Source organism: Dermacentor variabilis, chromosome 6 (assembly GCF_050947875.1).
Source record: "Dermacentor variabilis isolate Ectoservices chromosome 6, ASM5094787v1, whole genome shotgun sequence".
Lineage (NCBI taxonomy): Eukaryota > Metazoa > Arthropoda > Arachnida > Ixodida > Ixodidae > Dermacentor > Dermacentor variabilis.
This window is the reverse complement of record NC_134573.1, coordinates 190,594,272-190,606,865: the sequence shown is the minus strand read 5'-3', so window position 1 is coordinate 190,606,865 and position 12,594 is coordinate 190,594,272. Positions and strand designations below refer to the sequence as shown.

The 12,594-nt window shown below is 47.0% G+C and overlaps 1 long non-coding RNA gene across 1 annotated transcript in view; it reads right to left on the bottom strand.

Moving 5' to 3' along the window:
• The window catches only part of LOC142586002 (uncharacterized), a 39,888-nt gene extending 31,895 nt beyond the window's left edge, over positions 1 to 7,993 (bottom strand). The window contains exon 1 of the long non-coding RNA XR_012829173.1: positions 7,757 to 7,993. This is a non-coding gene — a long non-coding RNA (uncharacterized LOC142586002). The remainder of the gene's footprint in view (positions 1 to 7,756) is intronic.
• Positions 7,994 to 12,594: the final 4,601 nt, after the last annotated feature.

The following is a 12,594-nucleotide window of genomic DNA, read 5'->3' as shown; positions in this document are numbered from 1 at the left end:
CAAATTTAAGTTAGCCCCGTCCAAATTTCAAGTTGGCCCAACCCCAAATTTTAAGCTGGCCCACTCCCAAATTTAAAATGGCCCACCCCAAAATTTCGATATTGTCCAGTCCCAAATTTCAAGTTGGCCCACTTACACACTTCAGTTGGCCCAACCCCAAATTTCAAGTTGGCCCACCCCTACTATAAGCCTCCCTATGCGTTTTCTATGGAGCCCTATGTATCCCTATAGGTATTCTCTCACATAGTTTATTTTTTCTTTGTTTAAATAGTTCCTTATCGCTTATAAAGCTGCCAATCATCTACATTCATATTACTATAATGATTAAACGTCTTTGCAAATTATACATTTTTGTACAGATACAAGGCATTACATTTTTTGTGTGGCAGACCTGTGGTACTTGCCAAAGAATGCTTACACGTTAAATGTGGTGCTTAGCTGACGAGTTGTAGCCACTTTTAAACGCGCAAGTATTTCTATGCCTACACAACAAGAAATTTGTCTGTCACGTAAGAATGAATAGCTCATACCCCCTTAAGCAATGGCTACAAGCGCTCAGCAATGTGAAGCAAACAGTGCAAACATTCATTGAAATCACCCATTCAACACACATAACAGCATATGTCTCGATAAGTAATAAGCTCAAAACAAGAATCCGAACCATCAGTAAAGCATTTCATACTCCCCTCGGCAAATGTAGTGGTGGTTTTGTAACAGCTTCGCAAATTAACCCTAATTCACCTTAAGACCAAAGGTTGTGGGTTCGAATCCCACTAAAGGTTGAGTGACTCAATTAATTGTGTCTAATTAACACCAATGATTGTGGGTTTGAGTGCTGTAATGAACTCTATCTTAAACTTGCCTCATCATGTTCGCTATCGAACATGATAAGCAAACGACCCGACGAGGGTTGATAAGGGTTCATACTGGTCAGGTCAAGTTCCATAACATTGATAATGACACTGGGCTGTGTGAAGATGAGCAGGGACAATGGCTAAACGTACTTGGACAACTACTAGAGGAGTTTCTGCGTGAATTTTTGAACCCAGAGCAAAACATGTCGTCATATGGTATGCTGAACACAAGCCAGGCTTCACACCTTCACAGACCAGTGCGAGCTCCAAATACTCAAACTTCCGAATGAAATTCTGCAGGATGCAACAAATGTGCAGCAACAAAGCAATCACAAGGGCAGCCACAGTGAAGAAGGCCTGCATCAGGAAGCGAGATTCGATTACAGCACTGTTAGTTCTCACGACCGCCATGGGGCCCTTGTTTTCAGTGGAGCTGCGAAACTTGAGTTAGTTCTAGTAGCCTTAGTATAGACCACACTACAATGTTAGCCAAGTTTTCACTGGGAAACACCTTGCTCGAAGTGAATGTGTGAGTATCCAACACTGCCAGATGCGTAGGACAGAAACCAAAGCCTATGAAACACCATACACAGAATCAAACTCATCCTGAGCAAAGTGTTTCTCAAAGTACTTGTCTGCACTTGTAAATGACACGGTCCCATTTCGCTGCTCTCTCATCGCTGCATATTGACGGGGCCCAGCTTGAGCAAATGTGCACTCACATTTAAAACCATTCTTCGCACTGTGTCGATGTTGTTGCACTTCGCATTTAATGCTGCTCCATTTCGAGTTAATGAGCCATTATTCCTACAGCGCAGAAGGCGAAGACAAAGAAAAGGCAAAATCGACAGGACAGCATGCTGACTAGCAAGTCGCATTTTTATTGATCAGAACAGCCTTTTTAGCCATTGTGCATGCTCATCATATTGTCAAGTCACCACCACCACTCTCTCTCCCTCGCTCAACACACAAAACACAAAAAGCACTCTGGCATTGAACAAACACATACCTGGTCATCTAACAAACAAGCAAAGCAAGTTCACTGTCCAAGAAGGTGAACGACGAGTGGCTCACATACATACTTAGCTATTTTTTTTTAATATAAATTGTGTCCATTAACGCCTTTGCCTTCGTGCCTTTGTAACGAAACACCTCTTGTGTACTCTTGAGGAGCTTCTAGAGTGGCACATACAGCTTCGACATTGAGAGGCCATACGCAAGTGAATGGCCACTTCAATACAGTGCCTTTTGTTACGGTCGGCTTGCAGGGGTACGGACCTGCGAACCTTTCCCGGCCCGCTGCAGTTGTGTCAGTCGTCCTGCGGGGGTGGCGATCTTCGGAGAACTGGCGACGCCAGCAAAGTTAACCGACCATGCACTTCCTTCGGAGAAGTGGAGACCACAGCAAAGTTAATCAACCATGCGCCTCCTTCGGAGAGTCGGCGACACCAGCAAGGCTAGCCATGTTCGGCGGACCGAGTATTGTTACTTGATTCGCTGTCGCCTTTATGGTCTACTTGCAGCAATAGAGCTGCTGGAAAAGGGTGTTTTGTGGTGTGTTTTTATGGGCCCCAGAATTCGTCACAGTCTGCTGACAGTCGTGGCGGCTACCTGAGAAATCGGCTCTGGAATCAAGAGGCGCCCGCTGATCGATATCCCGATCACGTTGGAGGCGACTTGGGATTGACCACCTCTTACAACTGACTGGATACAGCGGAGAAGGACTGCTGATATGGTGCTACTTTAGTGGGTAAGCGTTTGGTTTTGGCTGCAAGATTTACCAGGCTTCAATTTCCCTGGGTTTGTGGTTTTGAATCGCTGAGACCTTTTACTTGTATTCTGATTTGCGTGGGTATCGCAGCAAGTATTGTGTGACAGCAGAGTCAAAGCTTAAAGTAGCGACCATGGTCCTATTGTGTTTGACGAGAGCTGACATGTTGTGGTTGTGTGAAGAAGTCGAGGTAGACATAGAGGAGGACTTGAAGGAAGCAGAAATTCGTAAAACCATTCTCCAAAGTGACAGTGATTTGAAATTCATCGAACATCTAGGTAACCGAATTATAAGCAGAAAACGGGAACAGGAAGCAATTAGGCAAGAACAGGAAGAAGCTAAGCAGAAACTGAAAGGAATTTGTCAGGAAAAAGGCCTAACAGAAGTAACGAGGCGGTACACTGCTGCATTGAATAAAGAGATTCAAGGTTTGGAGCAGGAAATCGAACAAAGTCAACAGAGGCTTGAGAAATATGTAGGCTGGACGCAGCGAAAGTGGGTGGAAGTCGATAGCAGATTTTGGTCAAAAGCTGAGAGCAGTAGTAGTACCTGCGAGATTAGTCGCACATTCATAGGTGAACTCAAAGTGCTAGCAGCTAATGATGCCTTAGTGGCAACAGAAGCCATTAAAGGCAGAGTGAGAGCGACGAGGTGCTGTGCCAACCGAGCACTGTAGAGACAGCTAGGCCAGCTGTGAATAAATTGGCACAGTTACCACACATGTGCGTCACTTGTAGTGTTAACGAGGTTGTTAACGAAATATAGAGTACTGATGACCCGACAGATGCGAGCACCCACGTCGAGTCGGGTCTGTGTACCGAAGTGCAGTGCCAGTTGGACAATGCAGTAGAGGGCAGTTCGCAGTTCGTAGGGCAGTTCGTCTTCGGAGAACTGGCGACGCCAGCAAAGTTAACCGACCATGCAACTCTTTCGGAGAAGTGGAGACCACAGCAAAGTTAATCAACCATGCGCCTCCTTCGGAGAGTCGGCGACACCAGCAAGGCTAGCCACGTTCGGCGAACCGAGTATTGCTACTTGATTCGCTGTCGCCTTCATGGTCTAGTTGCAGCAAGAGAGTTGCTGGAAAAGGGTGTTTTGTGGTGCGTTTTCACGGGTCCCAGAATTCGTCACAGCCTGCTGACAGTCGTGGTGGCTACCTGAGAAGTCAGCTCTGGAATCAAGAGGCGCCCGCTGGGGTCAAGCGTGGCAACCTGTCTACAAGGACTCGCTCAACTCAGTGAGTTCTGGGAATCCAAAGTGCGTATGTGAGTGTGTGAGCCCTTCCCCTCAAAGTTGGGTCGACTACGCCTCCAACGACTGGTCCGATTGGACGAAGGTTGACAGCAGTTTTCCCTCACGTAGGGATCTAGGGCGGACAGAGGGTTTTTAAGCAGCAGTTTGTCGGCTGCTGGTCGTGTTCGTGTGCTCGGTGCTGTGTGCTTCACCTTTCATGCTCCATTTGGGAGTCATGCTAGACTGTTGAAATGTATCTCCTGTCGTAATGTAAATACTGTAAATAAATTCCGTACCTCTAGTTCTCGATTAGAGCAAGTTCCTCTCTACAACCCTGTCCCAAGCATGGGTGAATTGGACGACGGCATATGGGCCAGCTACCACTTATTTCATGCCCGACTACAATTCGCACAACTGGTAGCCAGCAATGGGAAGTTCACCCCTTCAGCTACTTCTAAACCTTACGACTGGGACTGGTTGCCAGCGGTGGGATTGTTTAAACTCCAGCTCTTACACCTTCTGCAGGACCTATCGATCAGTGCAGCATGTCCAAAATACCAATTCAGAAACATCACATGAAGATGGACTTAATAGCAATACTAAAAGTGTGCAAAAGAAAGCTTTTTTGGCTTCCTTGTCTCAACAAGCAAAGCTTATGCAACAAACATGACGAACTAACTAAAGCATGTGCTCCTATCATACGGTCTTTATGTGATGCTAATTACAGAAACCTGACTGCGTACATAAATAATAATTGTGTGGTTTGGCCTACATATAACTGCTATCGTAAGGATCGTCTGACAAGCGCGGCTATTTTGGAAAACATAACTGACATGTTTGCCATTACACGCTGTTAGCTCTGAGCATGAAAGTACTTTCTTTAAGGCAACATTGTCAGGTAATGAAAATTTCGTCGGGGGAGCCTACAGACCACCCAGGGCTTGTCCAGATTTTTCACTCTAATTGTATGTTACTTGAACAGTTGTGAAAACCGAAATATTATTGCTGGCAGGGATTCAACTTACTTCATGCCGACTGGTATTCAATGTCATGGGGCTTAATGGACACTAAATGTTCTGAAGCCCTGCTGATATATTACTAGCACATAACCATATCCAAACTGTTTCTCTCCCTACAAGGGTTATCGATTCTGCAACATCAATTCTTGATCTTGTGTTGTGGTCTGCTGGCGTCTCTTACAATAAATCTGAAGTCAACAAAAAGATCTCTAAATTAATATTACATTCTGGAGTTTTGCGTGCCAAAAGCACAATATGAGTGAGGTCTGCTGTAGTGGGGAACTCCGGATTAACTTGGACCAGCTGGACATCTTTAAAGTATGCCCAAAGCACGGCACGCGGGCGTTTTTGCATTTCACCCCCACAGAAATCTGGCTGCCGTGGCTGTAATTTGATTCGAAGGGATCTCCAACCACAAAATAGTGTACTTCATATGTCCGCTTCCCACTCTATCACAGTTGCGCACCACCAAGTATATCATTGTAAAAAATTATGACTCTCCTGATGCCTTTCAAATTTCGCATCATTTAGAAGAATCCCTTGTACAGCTTGATAATACCTCATACACCAAGCATACACGAAGGGAACGAGCACTCTGGCAGCCGAGCGAGCCGCAGTGAGCGGCGTCCTGGCCATGACGTCACTCGTGAGAGGGCACCACTTCTAATTCTCGCCGCTAATTGCGGACATGTTTACTTTTCCACTGCTCCCGCTGAACCCAAGGGCTTCAAGGAGGCCAGTGGTGCCTAAATCGACCGCTGGGTAGACGTGTTCACATTATAATAAAACATGCTCCATAGTTTCCCTAGCTTTACCGAAACAAGCACGTGCTTCTTGTTCCTTCTTATATCTCGCTTTATAGGTGCGTGTTCTAAGGCATCCCAATCTCTAATAATAATAATAATATTTGAGGTTTTACGTGCCAAAACCACTTTCTGATTATGAGGCACGCCGTAGTGGAGGACTCCGGAAATTTTGACCACCTGGGGTTCTTTAACGTGCGCCTAAATCTAAGCACACGGGTGTTTTCGCATTTAGCCCCCATCGAAATGCGGCCACCGTGGCCGGGATTCGATCCCGCGACCCATCCCAATCTCGCCATGAAAAGTAATGAGCTTCCCTTTGAGTTGTCATAAATTGTTTCTTTCCTGATTTCGTCTTTTCCTCTTAAGTAGTTACTCATGGCAGGTTTCCTTTCCATTGCCGCCACCCACGAGATTATCTCAGCCTCTCTTACATTCCGCTTGACCGTCTTTGTTGCTGTGTTGCCCACCCTACAGGCCACATGCTTGCTGGTAAGCTTCCTAGTTCTTTTCCTCCACTGTGAATCAATGTTTTGCCTGTACAGATACCTTAACACTCTCCCAGCCCATTTACTTTCTTCCATATTCCTCAGCCGTTCTTCATACTCAATTTTACTGCGAGCTTCCCTCACTTCAAAACTAGTCTAGCCCATAATGAAAGAAATGGGTATCCCTTCCTGTATCATCGCTTGGGTTACGTCATATTTACAAAATAGAAAACAATATGTGGAAATTGATGGCAACTGCTCCCGCTTCTTAGATGTTCACTCTGGTGTTCCTCAGGGCTCAGTGTTGGGGCCTGTTTTATTTAATATATATATTAACGACCTGTTAGGTATTCTGGAACTAAGCACGTCGGCCAGGCTATTCGCCGATGACTGCATTATCTTCAAAAGCATTCATTCTGTATCCGATCAACTTGTCCTAAATTCGAACTTACAGCTCCTTGCAGACTGGGGTAATAAGTGGGATATGACAATTAATTATGATAAAACCGTTTACTTATGTGCTACGAATCAGATCAACAAAATGAAATTTACATATGGCATTGGGGACAACATAATTAGTCAAGTGGAAGAATACAGATACCTGGGCGTGACTTTAGCATCTGATCTTAAATGGTCATCCCATATCTCCAACATCTGCTCCTCTGCAAGGAAAAAGCTAGGTTTCTTAAAATATAAATTAGGCAATTCTTCAAGCGTACTTAGACTTCAAGCTTACAAATCAATTGTTAGACCTACTCTTAAATACGCCAGCATAGTATGGGACCCACACACCACAATCAACATAGATAAACTAGAAAAAATCCAGAGATTAGTAGTAAGGTTTATATATAACCGCTATAAGCGAAGGGACTCTCCGTCCGCCATATTACATCAGGCAGCCCTTGAGCCATTGGCTGAAAGAAGAAAGGCTGCCCGGCTGCGCCTTTTTCACTCCTTGTATTTTCAAAAATTAGGCATTCAGCCACAGGATTACTTCGAAAGGGACACAACCAGACCCTCACGACATAAACATAGCCATAACATCAAGCCAATATTTGCCCGCACGAATTTCTTCAAACATTCATTTTTCCCTAAAACAATATCCGACTGGAATTCCCTGCCTCATGACTCACCTCTCCTTTCTTCAACTTCTTGAGAGCCTGTATATAAGTATCTATGTGTATAGTTAGAAATGATTACTTATTAACTGTGCATACTGTGCTTTTTTTGTCTATGTACCTGTGTTTGGGGCACGCACTCTCACAAATTGTATTTGCTTTGTAACCTTGTTTAGTTTTGTTATTATATTTTCTGGATGTAAATTATAGCTTCCCAATTGTTGCTGATCCTAAGGCACAGTGCTTACTAACAAATGTATGTACCCTCTCCTGCTTGGACCGATCCGGTCTGCAGTATTTTGTAAATAAATAAAATAACAGCATGCGTCCCTCTATCGGTCCGGCGTAATCAATGTGAAGCCTTGACCATTTGGTGCCCGTTTCTGGCCAACAGATAGGAACCTGTCGATGGGGCATTGGCTGAGCTTGTACACATGAGATGCACGAACGTACAAGGCTTTCGATCTCACCATTCAACCCAGGCCACCAGAACAGCGTCCGAGCCAGTCTTTTCATCGCAGATGCACCCTGGTGTGACCGATGTAGCTCAACGAGCATGGAGACTCGCACTTTGCGGGGTACGACGATGCGATGACCCCAGTAGCTAGAGCAGGCCTCCTACGCTTGACAGCTCCAGTCTTCTGCAAAAATAAGGTTGTAGGTGATTGTGACACGGTGACAAGCGTTTAGGCCATCCATTCAGTACAAAGTGCTGCACAACGCTAAGGTTTTCATCTCCATTCGTCAGCGCCCGTATGGCATCCGCTGGCACGAACGAGCTGTCAAGGGTCTCTGAAGACAACACGTATTCTGGTAAGGTGCCCGATCGACAAACGTCCGTTATCGGCACGTGCAAGCGGCTGAGTGCCTCCGCGTTGGCGTTTTCCTTGCCGGCCTTACACGGTAGCGATGCGGTAGCTATATTGGCATAGAAACAAAGCCCATCTCTGAATACGTGCCGACGCCATTGGGGGCACAGGTCGATCTTCTCGTAGAAGTCCCACCAGTGGTTGGTGGTCCGTGACCAATACAAACTCGCCGCGCAGCAGGTGTACTCTCGAAACTTTGTTACTCCGAATACCAGTGCGAGCGCTTGCTTCTCGAGCTGAGAATAATTCTTTTCGGCGTGTGTTAATGTGCGTGAACGGAAGGCAATGGGCTTATCTACTTTTCCAATTCGGTGCGAGATTACGGCACCTAAACCCGAAGGTGATGCATCGCATTCCAAGCGCACTGGTTGGTTGGGATCGAAATACGTCAGAACAGGCGAACTCAGAAGTGTTTGTTTAGCCTTGAGATACGAATTTTTCTGCGCCGTTCCCCAGTGCCATTTATGCTCTTTTTCAAGCAGAAGATACAACGGGGCCAGCATCGTTGACATGTGTGGCAAGAACCGGTGATAATAAGTCAACAGACCCAAAAACGAGCGCAGTTCGCTCACATTCGTAGGCCGTGGCGAGTCGCGTATTGCTGCTAGGTTCTTCTCAAGCGGATGCAAGCCGTCTTTGTCAATGCGATGGCCCAGGTAGACGATTGAATCTTCACGAAAATGGCATTTCTCGGCCTTCAGTTTGATACCATTTTCTTGAAGCCTGCGCAAAACGTCCCGAAGCACTGAGCCATTATCGTCTTGACGTTCCACTATCAATACATCATCCAAATACACCTGCACAGCTAGAAGACCGGCCAGGACCGTTTCCATGCGCCGCTGAAAAATCGCGGGAGCCGAGGCAACTCCAAACGGAAGACGGTTATAGCAGAACAATCCCTTGTGAGTGTTTATCACGGCCAACTTCCTCGCCTCCTCATCCAATGGGAGTTTGTTATATGCATCGTTAAGGTCCAGTGTTGTGAAAAATGATCCCCCACGTAGCGACGCGAAAATGTCTACAATGTTTGGTAAAGGGTACTGCTCAGTTATGCACGCAGCATTGATTGTGGTTTTGAAATCGCCGCAGATGCGAAGGGAACCATCTTTTTTCAGTACTGGTACGATTGGCGCCGCCCACTCAGAATGTGCTATGGGCGATAATATGCCTTGCTCTACTAAACGGTCCAGCTCAGTTTCCACTTTTTCACGAAGAGCATAAGGAATTGACCGGGCCTTGTGGAACTTCGGTTGGGCGCCTTCTCGAATGTGGAATTTCACAGGTGGCCCCTGAATGTTTCCCAGTCCTGGCTCAAAAAGGGCAGGAAACTCGGTCCTGAGGCTGTCAGGATCTGCTGACGTCGATTGAACCGTAGCGAGAAACCCGGACGGCAAAAGCGAGAACGCTTGGATTAAGCCCCTTCCGCAAAGGCTGGGACCCGAGCAGCCTATAACTATCAATGTGGCAGGTACAGTCTGCCCCGCAAAATGGGCTTCAAGGTGCAGTTCACCGACAATGGGTAGCTTGCCCAAGTAACAGCCGAGCGTGTGTTTGCATTTCGATAAGCGTGGCCAACTCAGACGGTGTTTAGATACACCTCCTGCGGAATGATAGAAAACGGTGATCCCGTGTCAATAATCATGTTCAAGGGCACGCCACCCCAGTGGATAACTGCGGGAAGCCTGGAGCAAAGATTTCTTTTCCCGTGATTCCTGCAATGTGAAGACTGATGAAATATCGCCTTCCTCCGTTTCGGATACAGCACTTTCATAATGAACTGCGTTAGCGATGCCATCGCGCCTACGACCAGCCCGGAGCCCCGGCTGGGAGCGGCATTTTCTTGCGAAATGACCAGCCTTTCGACAGCGAAAACACTGCTCCTTTTTGTGCGGACAGTCGCTTGCTTCGTGATCGTAGTTTCCGCAGCGTGCGCACTCAGTATGGCTTTGCTTATCCTTGGTGAAGGTCTGATATCGGCGCGATTTACTCGCTACAGTGCACACCGCTGCCTCATTATCAGGTCTGGTCATGGCGCTTACTTCGAGTGCGGCTGTCTTTGCCGCTATGGCAATGGTTTCAGCTTGGGCAAGTGTGAGCTCAGTTTTTTCAAGCAGCGTCTGCTGCACCGCCCGATTCCGGATGCCACAAACAATGCGGTCCCGTAACATACGGTCCAAACTAGTGCCGAAGTGACAATTATCCGCAAGCTTGCGTAGCTCGATAGTCCCGGACAGATTCGCTTGCAGCCTGATCCCTTGTAAAGAACTTGTAACTTGCGGCAACCTCATTAGTCTTCGGCGCATAGTGGTTATTTAGGATGGTAAGTGCGTCCTTGTAACTCAAGCCGTTTACTTTCTGGGGGGCGCAGTGTCCAGCAAGAATGCCTACCGTCTTCGTTGACAGTGTCGAAACTAAGAGCGCCCTTTTCTTATCATCTGTCTTAATTTCATTTGCTTCAAAAAATGCCGCCAGTCGAGTCAAGTAAATATCCCACTTATCTTGATTTTCGTCTAAACTTGGGGTACCGAGGTTCGTAGCCAGGGCCATGACCGCCGATGCTCCGTAGACTCGATTGCTTTCAGTACCCAGCAGGACTCGCAGCGCTTCCGAGACGCCACTGTTTGTGGCGGGGGTTCCGCGGGGTGATCCCATCCTCGTCGCCACTGTTGTAGCGGGTGGCAGAGTGACGGAGACGATCCAAGAGCACGTACCGCACTCATTTATTTCAGTGACAGCGAACTATATATATAGGCTGCTTGTCTATGACGTAACATAAAAAGAATGAATCATGTTTGACACATGTGGCACAGCACTTCATATCAATTACCATTCATATTTTGTGAAACACCGCTTCACAGCTCTTTATTGGAACAAATGAAGCCCTGACCGCGCGGCGGTCGCGGCGGGCGGAGAGCACAGCTCTCCCCCCCGCAACGGATGGTGGATGGATGGAAGGTAGGAGCGTCCTTTGTGAAACGGGGCGATGGCAGTTGCCACCATGCTCAGATTTTTATTTTGCCTTTAATTTTTTTCTGTGTTGTGTGTTATTGAATTTCTCGATTTTCTTTAAATACGTCTTCCTACCCTTTTAACCTTATGTCACTTCTCTGCTTTTGAGCCACCAATGCTCCAATCGCCTTTTGCTAATTTCCACCGCATATTTATTTGCATGACTATCATTATCTCTGAACCATATAGGGCCTCAGGAAGGGTGACTCTGGCCGCATCGACATCGGGATTGATACCATCACTATTTTGTATGAGGTGTTCCATTGTTTCTACATATTAACGCGATAGCGTTAATAAGGAGCTCGTGTCGCAGAAAAGCCGGTGTCGTCGGCGTCCGCGGCGTTGGCCGTGAGCGATAAATCACGGCAGGCACTTCATAAATAAAAAGCAACTTCCAAGATGGGCTGGGTGGGAATCGAACCAGGGTCTCCAAAGTGTGAGACGGAGACGTTACCACTGAGCCACCAGCTCGATCCTTCAAAGCGGTACAAAAGCGCCTCTAGTCAATGCTCTAGTGAACGCGGTGTTGCCTTAGAAACAAGCTGTTTCCAAGGCTCAGGCGTGCGTCGCTTGCTCAGGCGCACATTTCGTTGTCGCGCCGAACGCTGCGTTGCTCGAGGCTCACCGCGTCCGATGCGGGGCGCGTAGTCGCTGCGCTGTAGCCCATTGTCTTACACCCCTTGGCGGGTCGACGGGAACGCTGCGGCGTTCCACTCTTGAAGGCGAAGCTTAAGCGTCCTCCAATTTTTTTACCACACACAGTACATGTGTCTTCTCCTTCGTTAAATTTCTTTTTATAGCTCCGCGTTCTAAGACATCCTGATCTAGCTTCTAAGAGTAGGGCACTGCCTCTTGAGTTATCATAAAACGCTTCCTTTCTGATCTGCTGTTTCCAGTATCGATATAGTTCCACACTATGCTTCTTTTCCATTGAATTTATCCAATTTTTACCTTCCGCATTCTTAACCTGTCGTTTAATGCTCTGTCTTTCTTCGTCCTCGTGTCTGACATACTTACTGGTTAGCTTCCTAGTTCTTTTCCGCCATTGTGAGTCAACGCTCTTTCTTGTGAGTCAACGCAACTGTCCCGGAGCAGTAGCGCTGCAGCGGTGGCGATGGGAACTAGGCGCGTCACGCCTCTCTCGGCTGACGCGACGGGCCGCACCAAGTGCGTTCCATTTTGCGGCTGTGCCTGTGGCTGTGCGCTTCTTCCGCTTTCTTCCAGTCTAAATTTGTCAGCACCAGCTCCTTTTCCACTTGGGTCTCTTTCATGCTCTTTTTTTCTTCAAATACAACCTCGTCCTTGCCTTGGAAAGATTCGGCTGTTACTTTTTGGATGTAATTTACCGCCGCTTCTCCATAGAATCCAGTCTAGTATGTTTTCATCTTCGTCTAGGATATGTTGTTGTATTGTTGCTGACTTCCTGCCTA